This window comes from Pongo abelii, chromosome 5 (genome assembly GCF_028885655.2).
Source record: "Pongo abelii isolate AG06213 chromosome 5, NHGRI_mPonAbe1-v2.0_pri, whole genome shotgun sequence".
NCBI lineage: Eukaryota > Metazoa > Chordata > Mammalia > Primates > Hominidae > Pongo > Pongo abelii.
Window position 1 is genome coordinate 145,674,222 of NC_071990.2, and position 14,311 is coordinate 145,688,532.

At 41.0% G+C, this 14,311-nt stretch overlaps 1 long non-coding RNA gene across 2 annotated transcripts; it reads left to right on the forward strand.

The window, feature by feature from the left end:
- The first annotated feature begins 363 nt into the window (after positions 1-363).
- LOC129060095 (uncharacterized) lies at positions 364-13,412 on the forward strand. 2 transcript variants are annotated; one of them, XR_010140533.1, is made up of 4 exons: positions 364-708; positions 835-912; positions 12,640-12,735; positions 13,238-13,412. It is a non-coding gene; the product is annotated as an uncharacterized LOC129060095 (long non-coding RNA). The 2 variants fall into 2 exon arrangements; XR_008526516.2 differs by having other exon boundaries at positions 12,640-13,394.
- The last annotated feature ends 899 nt before the right edge of the window (positions 13,413-14,311 follow it).

Below are 14,311 nucleotides of genomic sequence, written 5' to 3' on the forward strand. Positions count from 1 at the left end.
TTGAGACAGGGTCTCACTCTGTCACCCAGGCTGGAGTGCAGTGACACAATCTTAGCTCACTTTAAGTTCTGCCTCTCAGGTTCAAGCGATTCTCCCATCTCAGCCTCCCAAGTAGCTGGGACTACAGGAGCATGCCACCATGTCTGGCTAATTTTTGTATTTTTGATAGGGACGGGGTTTCGCCATGTTGGCCAGGCTCTCTTGAATTCCTGGACTCAAGCAATCTGCCCGCCTCGGCCTCCCAAAGTGCTGGGACTGCAGACATAGCCACTGCACCTGACCTGTACAGTCACTTTGGAAAACAATTTGGGATTATTTTACTGTGTTGCTTGGAGGAAGCATCACCCCTCTGTGAATCAGGATCTTTAGAAATAATTCCCCAAATAGGTCACTGGGAGTGATGGTGGAACCATTCCAACTTTCACTTCATTTCCAGTTCCATGTATTCTATATACTGGGATTACAGCACCATATACAGTGGCAGATGCTTGAAGGTCTCTTCTGTAACCTGAGGATAGTGCACTATATTTTGCAGGGTGTCATCTCCCAGCCGGCACTTTAGCTGTACCTTCAAGAGGCAATGTCACTACTCTTTCATGACGGCAGTTTCTAGATGGCGCATGATCCACAACCACACGCCCAGTGCCATACCTCAGTTGCTATGAAGACAGTCCTGTGGTTCAAAGACAATGTTAGGCGCCATCCCAGGTCAGTAGGTCTTACACTTTATGAGTTTGCACACAATGGAGATAGCTGAGGCACTACAGGCAGGAAAAGTAAAAACATATCTGGAATATGTGTCAATCCCATTCAAGATAAAATTTTTTTTTCCAGAGTTGAATGGAACTGATATAAACAATAGGCCGCCGAGTGACTGGTTGGTCATCTGAAGGAAGAATACCAATAAGAGAAGTAAGTTCTAGGGATCTGATATACAGCATGGTGACTATAATTGATACTGTATTTTATACTTGAAATTTGCTTTCAAGATTGCTAAGATCTACTTAAGCGTTTTTCTACCACAAAAAAAGTAACTACATGAGATGATAGGTGTATTAATTAGCTTGATTGTGATCATCATTACACAGCGTGTATGTACATCAAATCTCCACATGCACACCTTAGATACATAAAATTTTTATGTGTCAGTTACACCTCTATAAGGCTGAGGGGAAAAAGAAGGAATGGTACCATATCAAGTACTCGGGAGTGATCTTTGTTGCTGAAAGTTTAGACATCTAGCAGCAACAGTAGGTAGATCAGCCATGGTGAGACGGAGTTTATATTGTTGGACCCAAGCTTCAGGGTTGCTTGGAACATAGCAGGAACCTGTTTCAGAGTCTTTTTCATTCTTGGCCCAAGTCAAAATTAACAGTTTTCCAGATTATTCCAACAGTTTGTTGAAGAGCATTCCCAAGTGTTTTATATATTTTGCCTCCAAAATGGCCTGTAAAGGAAGGTGTGACATATAGAAGCTTGTCCTTTACCTTGGAAGGGATTTCTCAGCATAGTCCAGCATGTTGATGCCTAAAAACTTAATTGAAGTGTATGGCTGCCGAATCTTTGTAGTGTTTTTCTTCCTTCATTTAGATTACATGTCTTAATAAGATGTCCAGAATAGTTGCCATTTCTTGCTCCTAAGGTCCAAATAACATGATGTCACCCACTTAGTGACCCCAAGTGAAGTTCTGTGGAACATTCAGATGGCCCAGAACCCTTTGCACTATCACGGCAGAGATGTAGAGAATTGATACAGTGCTTGGACAAGACCATGAGTGTATACTGTTAGCCATCCCGTGTGTTTCTGGTCTTTCTGAATGATAGAGAGCAAAATGGAAGCAGATCAATAGCCACTAACCACACAAGCAGCAGTGTTAATCTGCTATAGTAAAGATGTCACATCGAATACAGAAGATGTTATTGAAGTTACTACTTGGAGAAGTTTGTAGTAGTTCAAGGTCATACGCTCTGATTCACCTGATTTTCTAGGGGGCAGAAAGGTGAATTATATGGGGTTATAATGAAATCCAGCACCCCTATATCCTTTAAATTTCTGAGGGTGATGCTAAACTCTGCCATGTCACTCCTGGGATGCGATGTTGCTTTTGATTTATAGTCTTGGCGGTGGGGTGAGAATGTAGTTTCAGGGGCTTCTACTTGCCATTCCTACTACAATAGCTCTTACTCTATAAGTCAATGAACTAATATGAAGGTTCTGTAAAATCCTAATATGTGTGTTCCAATTATACATTCAGAAACTGGGAAAATGATCTCTGTGTGAATCTGTAGACCAGAGGACACATGCATCCAGCTAGGACTCCATTAATTACTTGACCCTCATATACTTCTGCTCTACCAAGAAGTCCGTGAAGATGCTTTTGTTCTCTAGGTATCTGCATCAATTCAGACCCTATATCTAACAGTCCTCATAAAAGCTATGTATTCCCATTTCCAGAGCATGATACCCTAGTGTATAGCCAAAGACCTTTTGGGGAATAGCTAGAGGAATTGCTACTGTATACATTTGTCCTGGCGTTGAGGTGTCCTTCTTCATATGGACCTGGCCTCTCTTTCAGTCAAGGGGAATGTTCTGTAGTGGGTTTGAAAACTACCTGAGGTTTGGAAACTGTGCAAGGAATCCTGACTTTCTACTGGAGTAGCTGACCACAGTCTTCCACTCATCTGCTCTTGGTTTTTCTTTTGATTTTATATATATTGAGCAATATCCTTGATGGCTACACATCTATCTTATCCCTTAGAACATTTTATTCTATTTTTTAAAATGAGCTATTCAATTTATATGAATTTTTAGATTAGGCAAAACTAATTATTGGTGAACTAAATCAGAACAATGATTGCCTCTGTGGCTGGGGACTTATTGGGGCATAAGACACCTTTTGGGGGTGATCAAAATGAGCTTTCTTCTTTTTTATTTTTAAACTGGCAAATTAAAATTACATGTATTTATGGTGTACAATATGATGTTTTGAAATAGGAATGGGTTGTAAAATGGCTAAATCAAGCTAATTAATAAATGCATTGCCTCACATACCATTTATTTGCTGTGAGAACACTTAACATCTACTCTGTTAGCAATTTTCAAATATATCATACATTGTTATTAACTATAATTATCTCATTGTACAATAGATATCTTGAACTTGTTCTTCCTGACTGGCTGAAATTTTATATTCTTTGCCCAACATCTCCTCAATCCTCAGCCCTCTCCATGCTAGTTCCTGATAATCACCATTCTACTCTCTGCTTCTGTGAGTTCAACTTTTAAAAATTCCACATACAAGTGTTTCATGTGATATTTGTGTTTCTTTCTTCCTGGCTTATATCACTTAACATAATGTCTTCCAGGTTGATCCATGTTGTGGCAAATTTCTTTCTTTTTCAAGGCTGAATAATATTCCAGTTTGTGTGTCTGTGTGTATATGTGTGTGTGCAGGTGTATACATATCATATTTTCCTTTTTAAAGTTTTATTTCATTTTCAATTGACACGTAATTATACGTATTATTTATGGAGTACAATAAGACGTTTTGATATATGTATACATTGTGAAATGTTCAAATCAGGGTAAGTAGCATATCCATCACCTTACATATCTATCTTTTTTTGTTGTAAGAACATTCACAATCCTCTTTTCTAGCTATTTTGAAATATACAATACATTATTGTTAATTATAGTCACTCTGTTGTGCAGTAGAACACCAGAACTTAGTCCTCCTATCTAGCTGTAACATTATACATGTTGACCAACATTCCCCATCTCCACTCTTCCTCACTACCCTCCTAGCCTCTGGGAACCATTATTCAACTTCTATGAGATCAACTTTTTTAGATCTCATACTTTTTTAGTATTGTCTTTTTTAGTATTTGTCTCTCTGTCCCTGGCTTATTTCACCTAACATAATCCTCTGGATTTTTCCATGTTGTCCCAAATGACAGGATTTTATTCTTTTTTATGGCAGAATAGTATTCCACTGTGCATATGCATACACCACATTTTCTTTATCTATTCATCTGTTGGTAGACACTTAGCTTGATTGCATATCTTGGTTATTGTTATTAGTGCTGCAATCAACATGGGAGTGCAGATTAGCTCTTCGACATACTGATTTCATTGCCTTTGGATATATTCCCAGTAGCGAGATTGCTGGATCATATGGTAGCTCTATTTTTAATTTTTTGAGAAATCTCTCTACTGTTTTTCATAATGGCTATACTAATTTACATTCCCACAAACAATGTAAAAGGGTTCCCTTTTTTCCATATCCTCACCAACACTTATCTTTCATCTTTTTTTTTTTTTTTTTTTTTTGCAGTTGCAAGATTTAATAGAGTGAAAACAGAGCTCTTATACAAAGGGAGGGGACCCAAAGGGGGTTGCTGCTCCCTGCTCGAATGCCTGGGTTTATATCCCAATCATTGTCCCTCCCCCTGTGCTCTCAGGTGATAGATGATTGGCTATTTCTTTACCTCCTGTTTTACCCTAATTAGCATTTTAGTGAGCTCTCTTTACTACCTGATTGGTCGGGTGTGAGCTAAGTTGCAAGCCCTGTGTTTAAAAGTGGATGTGGTCACCTTCCCAGCTAGGCTTAGGGATTCTTAGTCAGCCTAGGAAATCCAGCTAGTCCTGTCTCGCCGTTCCCCTTCTCAACAGGAAAACCCAAGTGCTATTAGGGAGATTGGCCAACGACCACATTTAACTGCTTCCTGCTGAATTGCGGTGTAGTAGCGGTCGTGCAGTTGAGATTTCCTCAGGAGGGGTGACTTCGATGTCATTAACATCGGAGCATGGGCTGGCAGGCTGGTCCAGGGGTCTGTGGTAGATCTTAGTTATGGACTGCATCTGGAGCTCCATTTGAAGAACGATTTGTAGTTTTACAGCTTCGATTCTGGAAGAGACAAACTTAACAAGGAGGTTAAAGACACAGGGATAGAAATGTATGGCCTGCAGTGCAGGGGATTATTTCTTTGGCACACTTCACAGGCCCTGACTATCTGTTTGATAGTTTTGAAAAGGCCTGGTCCGGTAAGTAATAATTTGGCCATCTGATGGGTGCTATCAATGCCTAAGTGGAAGATTTGGTGAAGGGTTTTAAGTAATTTCCATTGGTTAGCTGAGGGCAAAAATATTTTTCCTTCTTTTGTGGCTAGCCATCCTGAGGGAAGAAAACTGTGTCCTCGTGGGGTTCCCCATTCTATTTCTCCTGTTATGTACTGGGGCTTGGTTTCCCGGAGGGGATTACCCCATACTAGGGATCCTTCTATAAGCAGTTCTAATGGAGGGTCCTGCGTTGTGGCTTTTTTGGCTTCAATATCCACTTGGCGGTTCCCTTCTATTTCCCTTTCCTTTCCTTTCTGATGACCCCAGCAGTGTAAGACTGCCACCTCTTTAGGTTTCTGTACAGCCAATAATAATCTCCTAATGGCTTCCTGATGTTTGATAGGTATTCCCTCGGAAGTTAGGAATTCCTTTTCTCTCCATATTGCTGTGTGGGCATGGAGGACTAGGTAAGCATACTTAGAGTCTGTTTATATATTTACCCTTTTTCCTTCTCCTAATTCTAGTGCCCGAATAAGGGCTATTAGTTCTGCCAGCTGAGCGCTAGTTCCTGGAGTGAGGGGATTACTTTCAAGTATTCCATTATCACTAACCACTGCATACCCCGCTTTTCAAAGTCCTTTTTCTACAAAGGAACTTCCATCAGTATACAAGTTGAGGGCAGGATCAGTCAAGGAACCTTTAGACGGTCCCCTCGAGTGGCATAGGTTTGAGCAATCACCTGTTGACAGTTATGTTCTATCTTTTCTTCATTGTCTGGAAGAAATGTGGCTGGGTTAAGAGTTGCACAAGTGTGCAGTCACAGCACTGGCCCTTCAAGTAATAGAGCTTGATATTTAAGCAAATTGTTGTCTGACAGCCACAAGTCTTCATTAGCAGTGAGTATGTCATTTTACTTCATGAGATGTCCACACAGTAAGATCTCTTCCCTGTATTATTTTAACTGCTTCAGATACTAAGACTGCTACTACTGCCACTACCTATAAACAATGAGGCCAACCCTTTGCCACCACATCACTTTCCTTACTCAGGTATGCCACAGGTTGCAAGCTGGTCCCTCAGACCTGTGTAAGGACTCCTAGAGCTATTCCTGGTTTTGCTGTGACATATAAAGAAAATGTCTTGCCCTGTTGTCAAGCTTAACACTGGGGCTTGGGTTAGGGCCTTCTTTAGGACCTGAAAAGCCACTTCTGCTTCAGGTGTCCGTCTTACTAAATGGGTATTTGCTTTCTGAGTTTTCTTAATTAGTGTATGTAATGGCCTGGCTATTTCGCTGTACCTGGGAATCCATATTTGGCAGAAGCCTGTTATGCCAAGGAGCCCTCTTAGTTGTTTTTGGGTTTTAGGATGAGGATAAGCCAATATAGGCTGGATACGTTCCTCACCGAGGGCCCTGGTGCCTTTGGATAGTTTTAGCCCTAAGTATTTAACCTGCTGTGAGCAGAGCTGAGCCTTTAGTTTGGAAACCTTGTAGCCACAGGTGGTGAGGAAATTTAAGAGTGCTTGGGTGGCTTGATGGCACAAGGTTTCTGAACGGGCGGCTAAAAGTAAATCATCCATGTACCGAAGGACAAGAGTGTCCAGGTATGAGAACTGGCTCAAGTCTTGGGCTAATGCCTGGCCAAATAGATGGGGGCTATCCCTGAACCCTTGGGGTAAAACAGTCCAGGTGAGTTGAGACGTTGGGTTCAAAGGATCTTCAAAGGCAAGCAAGAATTGAGAGTCAGGATGCACAGCGATGCAGAAAAAGGCATCCTTAAGGTCCAGGACTGTAAACCACCCTGTTTCCTCTGGTATTTGGGAAAGCAGAGTATAAGGGTTAAGTACAGCTGGGTATGGAGGGATAATGGCCTCATTGATAATCCTGAGATCTTGCACTAACCTCCACTGTCTGTTGGGTTTCTGTATTCCTAGAATTGGAGTATTGCAGGGGCTATTGCATGGTTTTACTATGCCTTGGGCTTTTAGGTCCTTAACAATCTTTTGGAGTCCTTGCTGGGCCTCGGGTCTAAGGGGGTACTGCCTTTGGTAGGGAAAGGAGGCGGAATCCTTTAGTTTAACTTGAACAGGACATTCTTTCCTTGTCCATATTGTCCTTCTATTGCCCAGACTTCAGGATTAATTCCTTCCTCAAGCAGGGGACAACAAACTGGTGTTCCTTCTCCTATGTTCAGGTGTATATTGGCCCCTGCTTTTGCTAGAATGTCTCTCCCTAACAAGGGAGTGGGGCTTTCAGGCATAATTAGAAAAGCATGTGAAAAGAGTAAAGTTCCCCAGTCACAACTTAGTGGCTGGGAGAAGTATCTAGTGACTGGCTGTCCTAGGACCCCTCAGATAGTGACAGATCTGGAGGACAGTTGTCTGGGACAGGAGAATAAGACTGAGAAGTCCATGCCAGTGTCCAGGAGGCAGTTAACCTCCTGGCCCTCAATGGTCAAGCATACCCGGGGATCTGTGATGGTGATGGCATGGGCTGGCGCTTGCCCCGGGCACCCTTAGTCATGCTGCTGGATCATCTGGTTAGTGGCTTCTGACTCAAAGGACCTTCATCCCCTGGGGCAGTGGGCCTTCCAGTGATTCCCTTGACATAAGGGGCATGGACGAGGGGGTGGCTTATTTTTATTTGGACAATCTTTTTTAAAGCATCCTTGTAGACCACACTGGAAGCAAGCCCTATTAGGCATTTGATTTGCCCAGCTTTTCCCTTTTCTAGAGCCTCCAAAGTCCACTTGCCTGAGGGCCATGACTAAAGTGGTGGCCTTTTATTTTATCCCATTTGTCCCGTTCTGCCTGCTTCTCCTGATCTCTATTATAAAAAACCGAGGTTGCCAAGTTCAACAGGGTTTCTAAGTTTTGCTCTGGGCCTAAGGCGGACTTTTGAAGTTTTTTTCTAATTTTTGCAACTGACTAAGTGATAAACTTATCCTTTAAGATAAGTTGGCCTTCAATAGAGTCAGATGACAGAGAGGTATGCTTCCTCAATGCCTTCCTTAGTCTCACCAGAAAGGCAGTAGGATTTTCTTCCTTTCCCTGTGTTATAGTGGACATTACTGAATAATTTATAGGCTTTTTCCTAGTTTTTTTTAGTCCTTCTATCACGCAAGTTAGCAAATGTCTGCAGACCAATATCCATGTTCTGATTCTGTGTCCCAGTCAGGGTCTACACTGAGAACTGCCTGCTGGCCTGTGGGGAATTGTTCTTTCCTCTGTTATCATCCTATCATTGACCTGACTGAGATATCAGAGATTGCCAAACTCTCGGGCTGCAGTTATGGTGGCACTTCTCTCATTTGGGGTTAGTGTCTGATCCAGCAGTAACATTATATCTCTCCATGTCAGATCAAAGGATTGTCATACTCTTGTAAAACATCAATATAGCCATCAGGGTTATCTGATAATTTACCTAGGTCTATTTTAATTTGCTTCAAATCTGAAAGAGAAAAAGGCACATGCACTCCAGCTGGGCCGAATTCTCTTCCTCCCACCGCTTGGAGGGGGCATAATTGGGGAATATTGGCACTTTTTGGTTCATTGTTTGCCCCTTTGTCTATCTTCTTTTGGACCATTTGGGTTGAAAGGGGGTCCTTATTTGTTGGGAAAGGAGTCAGGGGGACACTGGGGTAGGGAGGTAGACTCTGAGGGCTTCCTGTAGGGCATAAATCACACTTTTTACATAATTGTGAGTTGTCTCTTAATGAAAAGAAAGTTTGTACATATGGCACTTGACTCCATTTGCCTTCTTTTCTACAAAAGAGGTCTAGCTGTAAGATGGTGTTATAATTTATACTTTCCTCAGGAGGCAAGGTTTCTCACCCTTGAAGAGGATATCTTGGCCAGGAGGTACTGCAGAAGAATATAAGTCATTTCTTTCTTAGCATCTGAGGGTCGAATTGGTCCCAATCCTCCAGAATACATCTTAGGGGCATTTTTGCCTTGGGGGGAAAGTTTCTCATTGCTTTGGAGGTCCCTTCATGGTAACCAAAAAGTTACTAGGGGTTCTTGTTCTTAGAGCTCCCAAGATGGTGGCAGGCTGCTTCCAAGATGGCAGCAAGCCTCTTGTTCTCTGACTTGGGGTTCTTGGCCTCACGGATTCCAAGGAATGGAATCTTGGGCCATGTGGTGAGTGTTACAGCTCTATTAGAAGCCATGAGTTATGGAGGAGAACCATAGACCCCAGCAACTACTGTTCAGTTCGATTAGAATGAACCCGGGCACTTAGCCATGCAGGAACAATGGCAAGCTTTTAGCCAGATTGGGAGCGGCAATGGCCGTCTCGCTGGATCATAAGCACAGCGGACACCCTGCTGGATCCGGAGGGGTGGAGGTCAGCGGCGGGTCTGCAACAGTGGCAAACAGCAGTGGTGGATGGTGAGCGAAAGCTCAGCTCGAGCTGTAACAAACACAGACCAGAAGAGTGTGCAGTTGCAAGATTTAATAGAGTGAAAACAGAGCTCCCATACAAAGGGAGAGGACCCAAAGGGGGTTGCCATATATTTCATCTTTTTGATAACAGCCATTCTAAGAAATGTGAGGTGATATCTTATTGTGATTTCAATGTGATGATGATTAGTGATATTGAATTTTTAAAAAATATATCTATTGGCCATGTGCATGACTTTTTTACGAGAAATGACTGTTCAGGTCCTTTATCTATTTTTAAATTGGATTATTTGTTTTCTTAGTATTGAGTTGTCTGAGGTGTTTCTTAGCATCTATTGTTTGAGTTCCTTGTATATTTTGCATATTAACCCCTTATCAAATGTATGGTGTGCAAATATTTTCTTCCATTCTGTAGGTTGTCTCTCCACACTGTTGATATTTCCTTTGCTGTGCAGAAGCTTCTCGATTTGATGTAATCTCATTGATCCATTTTTGCTTTTGTTGCTCCCATTTTGGAGGTTATAGCCAAAAGATCATTGCCCAGACCAATGTCATGGAGCTTTTGTCTTCTGGTATCTTCTAGTAGTTTTACAGTTTCAGGCCATATGTTTAAGTCGTTAGTCCACTTTGAATTGATGTTTTGTATATGGTGTGAGATAAGGGTCTAATTTAATTCTTGTGCATGTAGGTATCCATATTTCCCAACACCATTTACTGAAGAGACAGTTCATTTTTCATTGTGTTTTCTTGGCATCTTTGTCCAAAATCAATTGAGAGTAAATGTGTGAATCTATTTCTGGGCTCCCTGTTCTGTTCCATTGGTCTAAGTGTCTGTTTTTATGCCAGTACCATGATGTTTAGATTATTATAGCTTTGTAGTATATCTTGAAGTCAGGTAGTATAATGCCTCCAGCTTTGTTCTTTTTCTCAGGATTCCTTTGGCTATTTGGAGTCTTTCATGGTTCCATATGAATTTTAGGACTGTTTTTTTCTATTTCTCTCAAAAATCTCATTGGAATTTTGATAGGAATTTCAGTGAATCTGTAATTTACTCTGGGTAGTATGGACATTGTAACTATATTAATTCTTCTAATCCAGGAACATGAGATGTCTTTCCATTTATTTGTGTCTCCAATTTTTTTCATCACTGTTTAGTAGTTTTCAGTGTACAGATCTTTCATCTCCTTGGCTAAATTTACTACTATTTTATTTTTTGATGCTACTGTAGATGGGATTGTCTTTTTAATTTCTTTTTCAGATAGCTCATTGTTAATGTGTAGAAACACTACTAATTTTTGTATATTGATTTTGTATCCTGCAATTTACTGAAACTTTTTTTAGTTCAACAGCTTTTTCTTGGTGGTGTCTTTAGGGTTTTTGGTGTATAAGATTATGTTTCCTGCAAACAGAGACAATTTTTTTCTGATTTGGATGCCTTTTATTTCTTTCTCTTGCCTAATTGCTCTGGCTAGGACTTTTAATTATCCCACAGAGTTTCTGGTGGTCAGAAATCTAAGGGTGGTTTTGCTGGTTCACTGTTGGTGGTAACATGCTACTGTGTGGCCTCTGGAATCTTATCATCCCCATGACTACTAGGGACCCTAGTTCTGAAATAGCATCTCTTATCATCAACTCTGGTCTACAGAGCAGAGCCACCACTCACCTCAATGACACTGGTGTCCTCTACCAGGAATTTCCTTTTTGCCTTGATGCATAGAGTCCTCCATACTCTTTCAAGAATCATATTTAGCTGATAAGTTTCCAGTTTCATGTAGTAGACCCTGTTTAGCATGTACACTTTGGTGGGCCTTTCAATCCCTTCCTCCACTCTGCCTGGCAACTCTGGTACCTCCGCTTGATTTAATAGGGGCCATTGCTCTTAAAATCTCCTGAAGTCCATCCCAGCTAGAACAAAAAATATTGGCTTGATAGTTTATTTTCATTTCACCTATATATTTCACTAAACTTTCCGCTGGCTTAGGATTCAGCTGGAGTGATGTGTGATCCTGAGCTCTGATTGGTGTTCCAATTTTTCCCATAAAATTGAGGTTAATACAAAGTGCATGAGATCATTATAATCAGCTCAGTAAAAAGAACTGTGGGCACAAGAGGTCAGAGAGTGCACAGAAGAGGAACAGGCCCCGGGAACAAATAGCTTAAACTTACAAAAGAGCTAGCATGAAGTCCTATTTTTCAGGAAGAGGTGTCTATGTAAGGCCAACGTGAGGTTCACTTTCAGGCAATTTATTAATGTTAATTGAGAGCTTTTTCTTCATTTCAAATACTATAGCCTTATTTTTCCTGTCTGAACTCAATAAACAGCTAGTAAAATTAGCCAACATGGACAAAAATTAACACAGAAAAAGCCTGTGGTCATAAAACACATTAACTATTCAGCATTGAGACTATTTTTATTTCTATCTTCTGCCAGAAAATTAGCAGGAATTAAAACTATAATTTTTTTTTCTTATTTCCATATAGGCCTGAGAGGTTAAAATAGAAAGTTAAATAACATGAGTGACATACCAAATGACCCAGCAAGTGTTTGACTGAGATAAGTTTTAACACTTCTGCTAAAAAATTGAAAAACTGTCACTTCCTTGTTAGAGCTGAAAATAGTCAGCTCTTACAAATTGTTCTTCCTGATGCAAATCCATATTAAGCTTTGTATTATTAACACGAATCACCCAGAACAATTCCAAATGGGACTTAGGGAGAATTGTGTAATAAATAATACTAGATTGTTGATAAAGCATTTAATCCAGTTTAAATGAGAGCTTTACCCAAAGAGCGCTGACTTGAGCTTTTTTCCTTTCCTTCTATAAATTCAAGGCCTACATACAAATTCAATTTAATAAATATGTATTATGCAGCTGTTAGGTAAAAATTCAGTGACTAGGTGCTCCCAGGACTACAAATGTGAAGAAGATGTAGTGAATACTATGTAAATTACAATGTAATTATGGTAATGAATATGAAAAATGTATAATTTATTACAATGGAAGGCAGCATAAAAACTGACTATTCAGTGAAGGGGTGGATTACTTTTCATGTGATGAAAAAGGAATTTATAAAAGAAATGATATTTTGGGTAGGCTTGGAAGTCTGTGCAGCATTTCAGAAGTTGGCGATTGTCCTTTAGGATGATCATTCTGGTGAAGGGTCTTTCTTTCATGAAACAGGTCATGGAGAACTGAAAGCTCATGGTGTGTTCAGAGAACAGCTAGTAGAGGAGAGGAGGAAAGAAGAGAAGGAAGGAAGAAGATCCAGCTGAAATGGTACTATGGGGACTCTTAATGCTCCATTAAGCCAAATGGTTTGGACTTCATCTGTAAGTAATAGGAGCCAATGAAGAGTGTGGGACAGGAGAGTAATTCAATTCAGTATGTATTTTGAATTGATGGCTATGATAGTGACTAAGGAGAATTAGAAAGTAGAGGCAGTTAGACTAGTTCGGTGGCTGTAGAAATAGTCTAGGTGGGAGATGAGGTCACATTTCAAAGGGCCTTGAAGAAATGGGCCCCTGTGGCAGAGATATTGTGTTGTCTTCCAATGTCTGTTTGTTCCTTCTTGCTTTACTTATAACCCGCTCACCTTTCACTGGGTGCATCTCCATTCGGAATAAAGATTAATCCCTGCCTCCTTTGCAGTTAGATGGGGCCATGTGTCTAAGGTCTGGCTAGCAGACATAAATGGAAGCAGTCTGTGTAACTTCTGCAGAATGACCCTAACAGAAGGGATTCACTTTTCTTTATCTTTTCTCCTTTCTGATGGTTGGAGGCTGGCCATGGTGGCTACAACTGGAGCAGCCATTTGGGCCATGAGGTGAGTTCAAGATGAAAGCCAAGCACAACCTAGAAGGACCCTGACTCCCTGACACCCTGGTTTACCATACAAGACCTGGACTGATTCCCTCTGGAACTTTATCTGAGAGAAATAAACTTCTGTCTTGCTTAAGCCATTGTTATGGTGTCTTTCTCTCATTTGTAGCTGATCCTAATCCTAATTTTTACATTATCCTTCCATAAACTGTGAAGAGCCACAAAAAGTTTTACACAGAGGAATGAAATGATGAATATCATCTATTGCAAGAGCTTCTGTGCTCACCATGTCTTGAAAGAACTGCAGAGACTCAATGCTTCAGGCAACAACACACCTTAGGAGGCCACTGTAGCCACCTGGTTTGAGAGGGGACCTGGACTGAAATAAGGCAGTGGGAATGGGCCATCATTCCATGAAGATGCCCACAGCCCTTTCACAACTCCCATGTTTTTGCTCTTACTAGTCCTTGTGATTAGAAAGATCTCACCTTCAAGACCTACCTAGTCCTGAAATGATCTTCGGCATTCTCACAGAGTTTTGTTTTCCTACAAAAGTTTGTCCACTCATTTCTTTGTTCATGCTATTAATGCTCTCTCAAACACATATATAAATCTGATGGTGTCTTTCCTGGTTAAACTCCCTGGGCAGACAAAGCACTCCAAGAACTAACCATCATGGAACACTTACTGTGCACCGGGCAGATTGTTACGCCCTTTATATGCACTATCTTATTGAAGCCTCTAAACATCTCTGTGAGGGGAATAGCTTCTTTCCAAGAACCCTGGACTTCCCTCAAAAGCAACACTCTCTCCTGGTTATCCTACATAGGCAAGGGGATATGTTGTTGATAGTGTTGTTTCTGCCTTGGCGCCTCTCAAGTCGCCATTGGGAAGGTGGCTGCCCCTAGAGCTAGAGGCTTCTAAAAGGGAGTCGTTAACACCTATTGTCTTCATATTTCTGTATTAGCCACAATTCTCAACAACAACAAATAAACTCTATGTCTTTTATATATTTAAATCACTGGTCCAACTT